This window comes from Rhipicephalus microplus, chromosome X, assembly GCF_043290135.1.
Source record: "Rhipicephalus microplus isolate Deutch F79 chromosome X, USDA_Rmic, whole genome shotgun sequence".
NCBI lineage: Eukaryota > Metazoa > Arthropoda > Arachnida > Ixodida > Ixodidae > Rhipicephalus > Rhipicephalus microplus.
This window is the reverse complement of record NC_134710.1, coordinates 435352000-435368854: the sequence shown is the minus strand read 5'-3', so window position 1 is coordinate 435368854 and position 16855 is coordinate 435352000. Positions and strand designations below refer to the sequence as shown.

The window sequence follows — 16855 nt, the reverse complement described above, 5'->3', positions numbered from 1 at the left end:
GTTTTGGCCTCGCGCGGCCGCTGCCGCTCCGCTCTTGGAGAAAAATCGCTTGCATGTGAAACAGGCTTTCCGCCTTTTTTCACCAACAGCCTTTTTGACGTCGCATAAAGTTCATGACTTGAAAAAAAAAAGTTACAGCTTTGCGCCAAGGCGAAGCAATGAACGCCATAGCAACAATTTGGAAGGTCATTCACAGAATGAAAAGCAGATTAAAACGTGCCAAGAGTTTAGCACGCACAAATGACACAACAAACGTACCCACAGGTACAGATCACCGTAAATAGGCGTCTCAGTTGTTACTTCACTGTGTCTGATAAGTGCGCCCTTTTCGCAAATGGAGACTGTGCAACGATTGCACTGACCTTTGTGCACCCGGTAGCTAGAGCAAATCGTTCCGGCGAAACCGCTAGGCTAGTCAAAACGTACGATCCTCCCCATTGCAAGACAAGGGCGCATGATCGAGCGTACACCCCCTTATTCTCTACGCGAGCCAAAGTATGCGTGAGAGAAAAGAGCCGCCGCCCGTTCAATGTGCCATCTTTCTGATAATGCTGAAAATGTGATGGTCCCCCCCCCCCCCAGCTGCCTGCCGACAACGTCAAGTGGTAGATATAAATTGCTTGCCGTTTAAACGTTCAAGAAAGAAACCTTTGGTGGCTCAGTGGTTAACACCTCGCATTCACGAGGCGGAGGTCACACGTTTGGTTCTGCACGCCGCAGTCTTTTTGGCTGGATTTTTTTTTCTTTTTCCTGCGTTTTCATGAATATAGATACGTTGTGATGGGGTCCCCCGACGCCTGTAAGACTACAACGGAGTGTCGGCAAAACGCACCATCTCGTGCGTCCATCTTCAGCGTTGATGATGATGATGATGATGAACCTTCAGCTTTGCTGGCATTCGCCCCCAAAGGGGGATCCCTCACTGCACATGTCCGCGTGGCACGCGAAAAAGAAAAGAACTGGCCACATAAGCATTCCTTAGCTAAGTCGTCAATCAGCGAACCAATTCTACCGCTCTGTTCATTATCCGCTTATGTAACTGCTGCTCGATTCCGCAGACGTACGCTTATGCAAGTATTTAAAGGTTTAGCACTAACAAACTCAACAGAATATCACCATTTATTATATCTCTGGCGAAGAGTCTTTTGCCGCACTCGAAAACAAGATGTAGCTATGACAAGGCTGCGTTGCCGGGTGCCAAATATTGTTTTCTATAAACACAGGTCTTCTCAGGCACCTTCGCCACTGTGCGCATTCTTTGATGAACTGGAACAATAGACCATTTCTTTTTGACCTGTAGGCAGTTTAATACGTTACGAAAATTGCTATTAGAAATACTTTTACGTGGTATTGGTATGGACTAATTTCTGCCTGTCATTTTGTCTTTTGGAGCTTCCATTTTGGTTTCTCTAATGCGACAGTATGCGCGGCCGTCCAGGACTATATTGATTAAATAATAGGTTGACTAATCAACCAGTTTCATTATCCTAACATGTCCACATAATCATATACGTATAAAATCAGATTATATCTCTATTCTAAGAATAAATTCGTTTATGTAAATATTTGTATGCATTACATTAAGCACCACGCTTTCCTAGGCTATCCGTAATCTTTCTGTTATACCTCCATCATTCCAAATCTGAACAGCAAATTTTAAAACCACTGGATTCTTGGCCAATCCCCCACAGTGGGTATGCGCCACTAACAATAGGAGAACAACAACAACAACAACAACATAAGCCGATCAGACGGAGCCAGAAGCTCGAGAAAAGAAGGCACGTTGTCCTGGCTGGACGTCAACGTTGGTAAGGGCAACGTTTCTGGAGGTACCTTGTCGGACGTGAACGCCCTAAGGACTCCGCACATGGCACGTCGTCTCCTCCAGCGCCCAGCGGACGCAGCACCTGTGACAACCTACCTGGCCCATCTCGCCTCACAGTGTCCACAATCAGTGATGCAGCCACGACCATGAAGTCTAGGCTCATAGCGTGAGCGTGGCAATTCTTTGAGCAGTCTTCAAAGACGCTTCTCGTGTTCATTGTAGTACGGTGCTTTTGCATATGTCTCATGTGTGCTCCTTTGTGTTAAAATATATGTTTGTTTGCCGTGCCACTTGTGTCCTCTTTCTTGCTGCCCTAGCCAATGCATCTCGCACGAGTTTCAAAGCCTGCTCCCTGAACCTTTATTATATAACAATGGCGTCCGCGACGGAGGCTTTTGTTGTTGTCTACTAAACACCACAAGGTCGGAGCAGCGCAGTCAGAGAGCCTAGCTGATGGCTGCACGGAAAATAGACATAATATAACTGATCGAGGCAAGCCAAACACTCGGCTTACAAGGCACCCAGCTTAAGGTATGGGCAGAACCGCTAGCGGAAAGAGCACATCAATATCGATGCAATGGATGACATACAACTTTACCGCTGAGCCCAACCATATCATTGTCAAGTTGTGCACGCTCTCGCTCATCTATGACCCAAGGCATTTTTCAAACAACCTGAATCATTGAAGCAGTGTACGGTACAATGAAAAAAATTAATAATGAACATTTGCTTTTTAGCCGACCGCTGTGTAGGCATGTGCGCATTCTTGCCACTTCTTTGTTCTTGTCATTTTTTCCTCTGTGGTCGTTACAGGTTTTACGTGACGTTGTTTTCTTTGTGATCGGCGTATGTTATTGACGGTAGTGTCACCTGCAGTACCTTGTGTGTTTTCTATATTCTATTAGCTCCGAGATGTTGGAGGGGCACCACTTGCCGGGAGGCATCGGCGACGTCACGGCAAGGAATCAACGCCCGCCGTTGCGCGCCTATATAACAAAGCTCACTCGTTGCTCGGCTCTGTTCTTTGCACTTGATTTTAGCCTAAGCAGTATCGATAATAACCCTGGTAAAACAATAAAATCTACGTTTGCTTCAGCCAACAGTGCTTGGTCGTACAAAAATTGAATAAAATTTCTTTCCTGCTGCACAGAATAGGTTTCATTCCCGGCCTCGGAAGCCTTTGGGGGCGGAAAGCAAGAACGTGCTTTTGCGTAGACACAGCAAAATTACTGTCGAATAATCCCGTCATGGTTTTTACTGGCAATACACCATATCTGAATTATTAGGTGAAGTGTTTCAGGAATAGTATTAAGAGATAGGAAGATTTTGCCAGCAGTGGGGTTATTTCTATCAGACGCATCCGCGTATCTCTGGGCAGCGTTATTGGCAGTGTGCTCATGCTGCGCACGCGCGCAATATAAATTCTCGCATAATATCGAATGCACTCACCCTAGTATACCACCGCAGCTTTTGTGCCAGTTTTTCTCGCGTATTTGCGGAGTCACCACGTTGATTATTTTCATGCTCTTCTCCCCACCTTGGTGCTTCGTTTTCCTTAAATAATTGAGTTTAGGTGAGCTTGAATAAAGTGCGGAAACTCTTATTGCTGTCAGATTGTGTCATCGTGCAGCATCGTTGTTGCTGTACACTCGTGAGCACCGCTTTAGATAGCCACATTGTAAATGGGGTTTTCTTTCAGTTGATTAGCCTTGAGTAATAACCTAAATATAGTTAGGACGTGCGAGATCAGTCGGCGCCTAATTGAGGTGAATTATATTTGTTTATTACGTGGGCCACGTCGGTAGCTGACTGCACCATTAAATAGTTCATTAGGAGCGTGGGGCTTGTTTTGCAAACGTTCATATCTGCGGACTCGGCACTCTTGGTTAACATTGCCCATTGTGACGGGGCAGTAGATCAAAGCAGCATAACGCGAAGTAAAGTTTACGACTACACAATGCCCGGTGGCTGTTGAGCAGAAATCTTTGCATAGGTTACGAGCAAACGGAAATCAGCAATTCCGGAAGTTGGTTTGTGCAGTGGTATTATTTTATCTAATTTTCCTGAAATTTGAAGTCATTGTTTATGACAGTTAGATTCAAGTGAATGCTCCTGCCTTAAAAAGCGTCATTCTTTATATCACGTAAATTTGTACAGTGGCAAACATAGCTTGTATGGTGAACAAGCTATGTTCACCATACAAGCTATGGTGAACATAGCTTGTATGTTTTTAGCCATGCATATAATGGCTAAAAACATCCTAATTTCGTTTGGGATACTTAAGCACACATGTTTTGTTCCCACAGCATATGCGTAGTTCTATTTTAGTTAAAACTTCTTGGCGTATTTTTATAGCACCAATTTTTTAGAGTACTTGGTGAAAGCAGCAAATCTGCTGCTGTCCAGCATCGCGATATACTCAGCGAATCTCCCGTTCGGGTGGGAGTGGGCCTCTCCAAGGCTACAATAACAATGCTTTCCAGAGCTTAACGAACTTTTTCTAGTCATGGAATCATCCACGTGGTACCTTAAAAGGTATGCATTGCGAAATTGAGGAGTAAGCACCACGGCATCGCTCAAGAGCAGACAGGCAACGGGGGCAGAAAAGGGTGGCAAGCGGTGGCAGAACAAATGAATCCTCCGTGACCTCACATTGTCGCGACAGCAGCAACGCCAGGCTTTCTTTTTGGGGCTAATGGTTTCTAGTGTTTCACATTTTATGCGAGCTGATTACACGAATTTATTATTTGTTCAACATTTAAAAAATTTTTTTTTGAAGTGCATTCGCAGTTTATTTCAACATGCCTCGTTTCTGCAATCCACTCCTGCTTATTGCTTGTGAAGCAAGCTGGCAGTATGAAATGGATGAATAAATAAATAATAACAGTAGGCTATAGTCCACACGTTTCATTCGCCAGCAATCTGCTCACACCGCTAACAAAAGAATCGTTGCTGCATAAAAATGTATGCACACCGCCGGCTCGATATAAACACTATATAGCGGGGTGACGGGGCTACCACCTATAGCCCGATATCGGGGCGAACACTTGTTCCTAAGACGCAGCGCTCACTCATGCTTGCTTTATAATAACCCTACTACTATAAGAAAGCCGGCTGCTTAACAATTGCAGCGATGGAGAGAATGAAACATTGTCAATTGATATGGGGGGTTCAACGTCCCAAAAACATCATATGATCATGAGAGACGCCGTAGTGGAGAGCTCCCGAAATTTCGATCACCTGGGGTTCTTTAACGTGCACCCAAATCTGAGCACACGGGCCTACAACATTTCCGCCTCCATTGGAAATGCAGCCGCCACAGCCGGGATTGGAACCCGCAACCTGAGGGTCAGCAGCCGAGTACCTAAGCCACTATACCACCACATCGGGGCGAGAATGAAACATATTAAATAAAAACATGTAATGTACAAATAAATGAACTTTATATGAAAACGTTTGTTTCGGTGTAAAGACAATCCTGATGTTAGTCAATCTTTTCGCAAACAGATACGCACTATATTTGCGTGAATAAATGAATTTATACATATAAAGAGGTAACCCTTATAACGTTACACTTGCATTTAGCTTTTTTCCTAATCCTTCCTTACACTCTCTTCAATGGAGTATTTTATAAAAAATATAACAATACGGAAATTGCGTGGTGCGAGGACAGCCTATAGCTGTTTGTCCGGAGGTTTTGTACCTTGTCTTGCGAAATTATTAAAACACAATTGCACTCTGAGATACACGGAAGAAGCAAAATTATATGCTGCGATAAGAAAAAAAATTCGCAAGCGTAGCTCACCTTCTGCGTCTCAATTACCGTAACAATAGTAGAAGATCACGCTGCTTCAAAATCTGAAACACAGATACTAGAACTGTGGTATGTTATTTTAGTGCACGTTAAAGAACGACAGATGGTCAACAATTCCGAAGCCCTCCGCTACGACAACTCATGTCGTAGTTTTGAGGCGTAAAACCATCCAAAATATTATTATGTGATACGTGATTTCGCTTTTTCGTGACAGTGTGCACGTGGCTTTTGATGCATTCTCAGAGTTAATCTGTCACATGATTGCTTTTTAGGCGTACCACGTAGCAGTCTTTCTAGGAACATATTTAGTTTTAATCGTGCACTGAAGAAGCCTTGCCTCCTGCACGAGTGTCTAATACAGCCTGGGAGCCAGGGAACGCAGTGGAACACGGTGGTTTTAGAGCAGCTTCCAGTACGCTCGTAGGAAGGTCCGAAAATTATCAGGCAAGTGTATACACCGATTATCCCATGCTTTCCAATCGACGTCGAATAGAGTGTTCTTTTGACTCAGCATTCCCATCGCTATTCTGTGAATCTCCTGCATGATTTTCATTATTCTTACTTGGGCTGTTGTTATTGTTATCATTTCGTTTTAAGTTAACCTTACATCGAAGCGAACAATAAAAATAGCTTTCCTTTGCCCAGCACGCCCGTGAGGCGACGTCGAGGCAGGCTCTTGACGTCCCCTCATGGAAGGCCTAGGCCCAGTCACCTAACCCTGCGGGTTTCTTAAAGTAAAGATTATTCCTCCTCCACCTCGTTTGCGTTCATCGTCAAACGACTAAAGAATATAGGCCCTATATTGGTGTTAGGCCAATACGGCTTGACAAACATGTATGCTATCAGAGCAGACTTTTCAGCCACACCACTTGCGTAATTTGTAGCAAGGCTTTCCAAGTCGCCTAGTCAAAATGAAATGTCGGATAAGGTGGCAATGAGCGTAGTGTATTTTGCAGCACGCACAAGGAATACATGTGAGTTGTTTTTCTGTGCTTATTTGGACACATAAGTTTAAATAAATTGTTTAAATAAATCGTTCCTCGAAAGTGTTGACCTACCATAACTTGACGCATTAAACTTACATCTGGGGCATCTACACTGACAGGCATACATGCATAGTTACGAGACAGTTATGTTGCTTTGCGGCGTCAGTGATAACATGCAAGCGCTAGATTGCACTCCGTCTCCAAGGACGGTATCCCAGACCTTCTTCACGACTGATTGACACGAGAGCTGAATAGACCCATTCCATGTTTGTAAACACAGGTAAGCCGATGTCGACATTGGGGGTAAAATTATAGTGACATCTGCACGAAACTTCCACCATAAGCGCTGAGGGCTGCGATGTGCGCAAACTAAACGACGTTGTGAGGCGCCATAAGCGTTGTGAAAGCCATAAGCGCTGAGGGGTGCGATGTGCGCCAACAAATAAATGTTGTGAGACTCGACTCACATCCAATGGCGGCGCAGCTCATCGGCATACCTTTTTTTCTTCTCGTTGCTTGACCGAAAACACCACATGCACCACTAAAAACGCAGCAGAAACTGCCGTAGGCAGAACGTCTTTTGCCTACCAAGACAGCGCCACCACATATTCGTGACGTAACCCCGCAGGGGCGCCTGTGAAACCAGGCGTTTGGTGTGTAGCGACACCACGGACCCGAGCTAACGGGGGAGTTTCTACTCCCTCCCACGCCTAGCCGTGCGTGGCTTTGCCGTGTCCGGGGAAAAGGGGATCCTGGGGGTTGAGCTGACGCTGGGTGATTGGACCTTTAAGGCCCCCCGGAAGAGGCAACACACCCCTTTGGCCCCGGCTTCACGTAGACGGCACCCCTGGGCTGACCCACCCAGGGAAAATCGGCAGTCGCCTTTTCCTATCTCTCTCTCCCTACATCTTCGTCTTTATCTCTCACTATTTATCTGTCCTGTCTTCTACTCTCTTCCGTTTACTTCCAAACTTCCTGGCGGCTAGGGTTAACCCTGTGCAAATAGCCTACCTTGGTCTAGGCGCATTGGGTTATAGTGGCGTTGTACGGCTGGCGTCTGCAGTTTTCAGCATCTGTAAACTTGTAGCGTCCCCTCGTTGGGCTCCGTGGTGGGTGGCCGCCAACGCTGCTGAACAAAAATAAGAAAGGCATGCATGGAGCATTCCCCCTAATGTCTGATCGTACCGGCTTAAAGCGGGTACGCACCGATGCTATAAATTTTTTCAACCAGCCAAAAGAAACATATCCTCACTTTCATGTTATCCACTGTGAAAAAACTGAAAAGCAAGCCAGGACCGTCTCTCCTTTCCTAGTTTCTAGATGTCTCACTGAAACTCTTGGCACAGGATACAAGGTGACCAAAATGGCTAGTGGAGACCTTCTCCTCGAAATCCGCGACAAAGAGCAATTTGAAAAGCTAGACCGTCTTTCAGATTTCGGTGGCATACCAATAACCATTACACCACATAGGTCAATGAACACAACTCGCGGAGTGGTATCTGACATGGACTTAATTGACTTGACTGAGACTGAACTTTTGGAGGGGTGGAAGAGCCAAAATGTCACTAATGTACAGAGAATAATCATCAGAAGAGATAATAAGGAAACACCGACAAAACACTTAATACTCACGTTTGCATCCAGTAAACTACCGGAATCTATTCAAACCGGGTACACGAAGACATCTATCAGGCCGTACATACCAAACCCTCGTCGTTGCTTCCAATGCCAGAGGTATGGCCATGGCTCTAAAACCTGTCGTGGTCGCCAGACTTGTGCACAATGTGGAGTCCTCGGCCACGTGTCTGAGAACTGCAAACAACCGCCACACTGTGTAAACTGCGAAGGAAACCATGCCGCATATTCACGCTCCTGCACATACTGGAAAAAAGAAAAGAAATAATTACGTTGAAGGTGAAGGAGAATATTACATTTAAGGAAGCGCGGCGAAGAGTCGCTCCATTCTATGGACCTACATACGCTGATGCGGCGCGTCAGGGGGCACCACCGCACCAGCCCCCGCCACCCCTCCGGCCCGCGCATTCCGAGCCGGCGGTTGTGGCACCTGCCCCCAAGGCGGCTGTAGCCCAGGCTACACCGCCTACTCCCACACAGAGACCGGAGACTCCAGAGTCTTCGGGTCTCAAGGCCTCCCCTCACCAGGCGAGGCCCAAAATTCGAACTAACAGCCCGCATGTGCGGGCATCCAGTGCCTCCGAGGAGGCAATGGATACATCGGCACCCTTGGTGCCGAAAGAGCGGCGTGGCTTCTTGGAGCGCGCCAAGAAAACAAAAAAGCAAATAACAGGGCCTAGTGATGGCCCTGTTAAGTGAACTCAAACTCCCCGTCTAAGCAGCCACTCGCTTTTCGTACACACAGCACTATTTCACATTCACCATGAACACTCAAATTATACAATGGAACGTCAGGGGCCTTCTCAGAAACCTTGACGACATCCAAGAACTCTTACATGAACACTCGCCAAAAGTGCTGTGCGTACAAGAAACACACCTTAATTTAAAACACACAAGTTTTCTTCGTAAATATGTTATTTTCCGAAAAGACCGTGTTGATGCTATGACATCATCCGGAGGTGTTGCCATCATAGTGAATCAAGGAATAGCATGCACACACTTACAACTCCAAACACCCCTTGAGGCAGTGGCTGTTCGAGCGGTTCTTTTTGATAAACTGATCACAATCTGCAGTATTTACATTCCTCCTAGCTATCAGCTCCAAAAACGCGATTTACACTCTCTAATTGATGAACTTCCGGAGCCTTATGTTCTCCTTGGAGACTTTAATGCGCATAGCAGGTTATGGGGTGACTCTCGGTATGACGCGCGAGGTCGACTGATCGAACAGTTCCTTATCTCGTCGAGCGCGTGTCTCCTAAATCGAAAAGAACCAACCTATTATAACCTTGCTAATAACACCTACTCCTCCATAGACCTGAGCATAGTATCTCCATCTCTTGTGCCTCTACTCCAGTGGAAAGTCGTCAGTAATCTGTACGGAAGTGACCACTTCCCCGTAGTTTTGAGCACAACGACAGTAACTGAGTGTCCACCACGTGTTCCCAAGTGGCTCATAAACAGAGCCGACTGAGAACAGTTTCATACTATCGCTTGTCTAGGTTGGAATGACATCTGTACTTTGAACATTGATGTTGCTGTGAACTACTTCACAACGTTTTTGATTGATGCTGCAACAAAATGCATCCCACAAACAAATGGACACCTTGGAAAACGATGTGTGCCATGGTGGAATTCTGAATGCCGAAACGCGCGCAAACAGCAAAACAGAGCTTGGAGGCTGCTTCGGAACTCACCGACAGCCGAAAATCTTGAAACCTTCAAGAAAATAAAGTCTCAAGGCAGGAGAACGCGTCGGCAGGCCAGAAGAGAAAGCTGGCAGAAGTTTTTATCAGGGGTTAATTCATACACACAGGAGGCTAAAGTCTGGAACATGGTCGGTAGGATAGCAGGAAAACAAGTATACACACTTCCACTCGTAAACACTCAGGGTGATACCTTGGAAGATCAGGCAAACTTCCTCGGTGCACACTTCCAACAGGTATCCAGCTCGTCCCACTATACTGACACTTTCAAAAAATACAGAACAAGAATAGAAAAGCAGAAACTCGAACACAAATTCACTAGATACGAGGCATATAACCAAGCTTTCAATCTAGCTGAGCTCCAAACATCTCTAAACTCCTGCAGTACTTCTGCCCCAGGTTCTGACCGTGTGATGTATGAAATGTTAAAAAACCTACCAAACGAAACCCGAAAAACCTTACTTTGTTTGTACAATGCTATTTGGTCTTCTGGCACTATTCCTACTTCCTGGAAGAGGCTATTGTTATTCCCATTTTGAAAGAGGGCAAGGACCCTTCTTTACCCTCGAGTTATAGGCCTATAGCACTTACAAGCTGCTTGTGCAAAGTCTTCGAAAAAATGATAAACTGCCGACTTGTACATTTTCTTGAAACAAATAATTTGCTCGACCTATTTCAGTGCGGGTTTCGAGAAAGTAGATCTACCACAGACCACCTTATTCGTATCGAGGCACAGATCAGAGACGCGTTCGTCCATAAACAATATTTCCTCTCTGTGTTCCTCGATATCGAAAAGGCTTATGATACTACATGGCGTTACGGAATTCTAAGAGACCTGTCCCACGTTGGTGTGCGCGGAAGAATGTTTCATATAATCGAAAGTTACCTGTCAAACCGGACATTCCGTGTCCGTCTGGGCAGTGTGCTCTCCCAAACATTTGTCCAGGAAACAGGCGTGCCACAGGGTGGTGTGCTTAGTTGCACACTTTTTATTATTAAAATGAATTCTTTGCACTTGTCCATTCCCCGCAATATGTTCTATTGTACATATGTCGACGACGTTCAGCTTGGCTTCAAGTCATGCAACTTGGCCATGTGTGAGCGACAGGTTCAGTTAGGTTTAAACAAGGTCTCCAAATGGGCAGAGGAAAACGGATTCCGACTGAACCCACTAAAGAGCACGTGTGTCTTGTTCTCCCGAAAGAGAGGCATGCACTCAGAACCTGACATTGAATTGAACAGTCAACGTCTGTCTGTCAATGTGGAGCATAAATTCTTAGGATTAATCTTGGACAACAAGTTGACCTTTGTACCGCACATCAAGTATCTAAAAACAAAATGTTTAAAAACCATGAATGTTTTAAAAGTGTTGTCACGTACTACGTGGGGTAGTGACAGGCAATGTCTCATGAATCTGTATCGAAGCCTCATTCGCACCCGCTTAGATTATGGGGCCATTGTTTATCAGTCTGCAACACAAAGTGCTTTGAAGATGCTGGACCCCGTGCACCATTTGGGCATCCGCCTTTCTACGGGTGCTTTTCGCACCAGCCCCGTGGAGAGCCTTTATGTTGAGTCGAATGAGTGGTCGCTTCATCTGCAGAGAACTTACATGTCCTTTGTTTATTTCCTTAAGGTGAAAGCAGATAAGAAGCATCCCTCATACTCCACTATTATTGATTTGTCGAGCTCCATTCTGTTTCAAAACAGGCCTTCGATGAGGCAGCCCTTCTCAGTTCGCCTGAAAAGTCTAGCTGAGGAAACTGGAGTCTTACTTGAACATAGTTTAATGACTCCTGTAGCATATCTGCCACCGTGGCAGTGGCAGACTGTAGACTGTGATGTGTCCTTTCTTGAAGTTACAAAACATGCGCCTATTGCCCATATCCGAACATACTTCCTGGAACTTCAACACAAATACACACGTCCTGAGTTCTTTACAGATGCCTCCAAGTCAAACTCCTCTGTGTCCTACGCTGCTGTCGGCCCATCCTTTTCGGATGCTGGCCCTCTACATCCAGACACAAGTATCTTCACAGCGGAAGCCTACGCGATACTTGTGGCGGCTAAACACATCAAGCAATTACAACTACAAAAAGCAGTAATTTATACAGACTCCCTCAGTGTAGTAACGGCTCTGCACACTCTTAAAAAACACAAAAACCCAGTCCTTGTCTCACTTTACTCCATTTTATGCACACTATACACACTCAAACAACATGTTGTAGTGTGCTGGGTGCCAGGGCACCGTGAGATTCAAGGCAACGTGAGGGCGGATCAGCTTGCTGCATCCGCCCACGAAAGCACCGCCATTACACCTTTATCGATCCCGGCCCTTGATCTAAAGCCGTCTCTCAAACGAAATCTCAGGGACTACTGGCAGAGCAAGTGGGATACACACACACAAAACAAACTACACATTGTTAAGCCACACCTTGGTCATTGGCTGCCTGTATCGAAATCGCGTCATACAGAGGTAATACTTACAAGACTCAGGATAGGACACACATACACGACACACACACATCTTCTGTCGGGTGGGGATCCACCATTGTGTGACAGATGTGGTGAAGGATTAACAGTCCTTCACATTTTAATTCAGTGCAAACAATTGGACGCTCTAAGAAAACAACACTTTCCATTACCCTACCGACAACATATACCTTTACACCCTGCAATGTTCGTCGGTAGGGAACCACTTTTTAGTCATAAGTCATTATTCGCGTTTTTAAGAGAAATTCATAGTTTTCATATCATATTCCCCGGCATTCCGTAGCACGACCTCTCCTGGGAGGTTTTCGCTGCGGTGGCTACACAAGAAAGCACTTGCCTCACGGCCCTTGGACGCAAGGGTATGAACGAGTGAGGCACTTGTGCTAATGCCATACACATCCATCAACGTCTTTTATTATCACCAACTTTCATCACCTATTCGCACCACACACCTTTCACGGCATGGTCATGATTTTACTACTTGTACGTTTTTACCCGCCTTACCGCGAGGAATTTTATGGCCCTTATACAGCCGCTAATCACAATCATCGTCCACATTCCTTGTCCTATGAACTGGCGCTCTTTGGCCATCAAATGGCCCTTGCGCCAAAAAAACGCCATATATCATATTCGTGACGTAAGACCGGTGGAAGTTGTCTATAGATTGGGAGCTCCGCTTGTGCAGCAGCGCGTTTGCAGTCTCTTTAATATGCCTTCAAGAAAAGAGTAAGTGCCATGGCAAACTCTGCCTTATACTCCACCACTAAGTTACGGAACTTCGTCGAGAATAATACAGTTGGCTCTGCTCTTGCAGTACCCTCTCTACTTCTGTGAGTCTCAAAACGCCGCATTGGCGGCCTGCATTGTCGATAACCTACTTAGCGTGGTCGTGAGACACGGACTATACTCAGGACAGAGGCGTGGGATAATGTTTGTTATATCGCGCAATTATTACGTTGAAGGAAAACTTCACATCAGTTTTTGATTTCTCTGTGTGCAGCCAACTCTGACTACTGTTTAATGGAGAGGGTTATGCCCTCACTTTTATCAGCTCAGAGCTAGCACTCCCCTTCGGCCCCTTTTCCCGGTGGATACGACTAGGCCTGAACAACCGGCAACGCCAGCAACGCCTGCGCTGCTATGATTGTGTGGTACTACAGCTCGGTCCCGTAGAAAACTGTTTTATTGTACGAGTTGTAAACGCCCCGAGGTATCAGAATTTGTACGTGGCATCACCCACTGGTATGGAGGATGGATGGATGGATGGGGCCGCATCGTTGCGATCAGGTGGCGGCTCACGCTGCTTAGTAGTATACTGATGAGGCAGTACTAACTGTACGAGGTCAAGCAAGGAATCACTCCTTTTCTTATTTTAGCCACCAATCACATCAACTTCTCTGGATTATTTCTAACATCTTGACTTCTATTTTGCCTCCACTGTGTCTAAACACAAATGTTTTGAAAAATATCTGCACTACGCCATCTAGGCCTTGACCTGTACTTGGCGCACAGAAGTACTTGGCGCGCAAAATGGTTGTGTTAGACACTGAGCCACGAGCACAAGCAAACGTCCATCACCGCTTAAACGGCAAGCTATTTTTACACGCCACCTTCCACTGGCCATTCTGACCTCACAAAAAATATCAGCCTGTTTTCAGCATTACCAGCGAGATAGAGCAAATAGAACGCTGGGCGTCAGGTGCGTCGAAGTGCGCGTCCCTCCACTTCTAGAGTGGAGCCACCTTTTGAAATACTCTGCTCCGCCTGGCAGCCATATTGGTTCAAAAGTGTCGGGTAGCGCGCAGAGACTAGCGCGAGAACGGTACGTAAACACGTTGCTCTTGACGTATTAGGATGTGTTCTTTGGCCGCCATGACAGGCTGTTGTGTGCTACTGTGTACTAGTAGTCAAGCGAAAGGCTACTGGAGGTTTCGCTTTCCTCGTAACAGCGACCTATGGAAAAAATAGGAAGCACAATTGAAACGTCACCGCTGGCACCCGACCGAGAGCACCAAGATAGAGGATGTTGTTTGCTAGCTTTTTAATCGCTGGCAGTGAGCTTGTTCTGAAATAAATCCTTGCTTGTCTCGCTATAGCTGCATCACTTGATCACCACGTAAAGCTGGTTTCGCAAAGATGCTAAGCTTTGCCTTAAGCCGTGCAGAGTGAGTAGATGCCTCGGCTTTTTTGCGAATAAGCTTGAATAAGCTTCCTCCAGGCAAGTTAATCAAACCCCATACTCAATAAGCATAGCCAAAGTGGCTCTTGAAGAGCAATCAATACAAAGCAGTACTGAATGATACTCATTGATACCAATTAGGACGCCGGAATACAGCAGAGTATGCGCAGAAAAAGCCTCGTTAGGCCAGTACATCGCAACTTAATTGAGTTAGTACAAGGAAATATAACGCTACTCGATACCAACCTTTACTGTCAGGTACCTCTAAAGTGGGACCAGGCAAGCCTAGTAAAGATTTTGTTAGATTTTGCTATTACTGTCCAAGATGAGATAGCGTAGCCATACGGTAGACTGGACCCGACTAGTCCATGTTCTTTCGGATGAAGCATGACAAATAAATCTGGATTAAGCTAATCATGAACAAGACAATGTCTAGTGAACTGAGAAAGACTAGCCATTTGGGTGACTGCATGTGGTCACAAGAAGCCAATCAGATAAAATTCGATCGAGCTGTAATAGTGTCATCAGACGTTCGAACCGTGCGGTTTTTGGAAAGTTGAGATTGCCTAACCAGTTATATGACAGAGTATAGCTACAATAGGGCATCGTGGTTTAAACAGGATTAAGGTGAATAACAATAAGCCAATCTAGAGCAAGTAAATTTGAAGCGAATCGAGTTCGTTTCGCTTGTTTGATTATGGAGCATGCTCACTTCAAGCCCATCTGGATTAGGCCAGATAAACTAATACGACTTAAGCTAATCATGATAAAGTCTTTTATCAGTAACTTAAAATTGCTTAACTCTTTTGATGACTGAGTATGAACACACTAAGACAATGGAGATTAGGCAGCACTAATATAGCCTTGGTTAAGCTGGATTAGGTTACACCAGACTAATGTAATCTTTAGCAAGCCATTTTCACTAAATTCAGTTTGTCGAGTCAGTTGGATGATAGAGCATGGCCACATAACAGCGTGGATCAGGCCGGGTTAAGCTAATCCACATGGGATGATCACAAGCAAGTGAATTTGGAGTGACATTGTTTTTCCTGTTGAATGTCTGAGAATGGCCACGTTAAGCCAGCTCGGATAAAAGCGAATAAAGGTAATTTGAATTAGATTGACCTCAAGGAAATCTATTTTCAGTAAGTTGCCCGACCATGTCATGTATGTCATAACATACATGACCTGCATAACATGTTTTTGGTGTGATGAACAATATTTTTTATCATGCCCTGTAGCCCCGCCGCGGTGGTCTAGTGGCTAAGGTACTCGGCTGCTGACCCGCAGGGCGCGGGTTCGAATCCCGGCTGCGGCGGCTGCATTTCCGATGGAGGCGGAAATGTTGTAGGCCCGTGTGCTCAGATTTGGGTGCACGTTAAAGAACCCCAGGTGGTCTAAATTTCCGGAGCCCTCCACTACGGCGTCTCTCATAATCATATAGTGGTTTTGGGACGTTAAACCCCACATATCAATCAATCAATCAATCATGCCCTGTAAATATTTGTATACATAAAGCTAATAAGATTTCCGTTAGAACATTATGACAGCGCAATGTGCGTCATGGCACACATGCATAAAATGATTTTCGTTCATCATTTATATCGGTATAACAGACCACGACAAGGAGACAAAAATACACACACACACACAGCGCTAACTTGAAGCTAATGTTTTATTTTGCGATCGCACATGCTATTTAAACAATAACAGTAGACCGATAAAACCTGCAAAAGATCATGTTAAAATACAGCACAGCTTACGGACGTGTCATCACTAATTACGACAAATTAAGCTCACCAACGTCGAAGTGAAGATTCTAAATACTTTTTTTTCTTTAGCTGACAAAGCTATGGAAGCCACACTCACACATATTTCTTTCATTTTTTCGATTTCATAGGCTTGCACAAATTCACGCGTAGTTCTGTCACGCGCCCTATACAAAATACGGGTGTTTTGAAACGTAGGGACGCAACCACACCTCGGATAGTGAAGGGCCGATTGACCAGATACATCATTTTTTACGTTGTACATATGTTCCCAACGTTTTTCATTTACACACCTTCCGGATTGGTTTGTGTACACGTAATCACAAGTCAAAGGAGTTCATTAGACAACCACACCTCGGACAGTGAAGGGCCGATTGACCAGATACATCATTTTTTACGTTGTACATATGTTCCCAACGTTTTTCGTTTACACACCTTCCGGATTGGT

General features: G+C 45.3%; 1 protein-coding gene across 3 annotated transcripts in view; it reads right to left on the bottom strand.

Moving 5' to 3' along the window:
• The window catches only part of LOC142761724 (THAP domain-containing protein 11-like), a 49777-nt gene that overhangs the window by 15047 nt on the left and 17875 nt on the right, over positions 1 to 16855 (bottom strand). Inside the window, exon 1 of one of the 3 annotated variants that reach the window (XR_012887652.1) lies at positions 7637 to 8316. The exons of the other annotated variants lie outside the window; for them this stretch is intronic. The gene's annotated coding sequence lies outside the window, so the exon portion shown is untranslated. Of the gene's footprint in view, positions 1 to 7636; positions 8317 to 16855 lie in introns of those variants that run through there. 3 annotated transcript variants of the gene reach the window in all.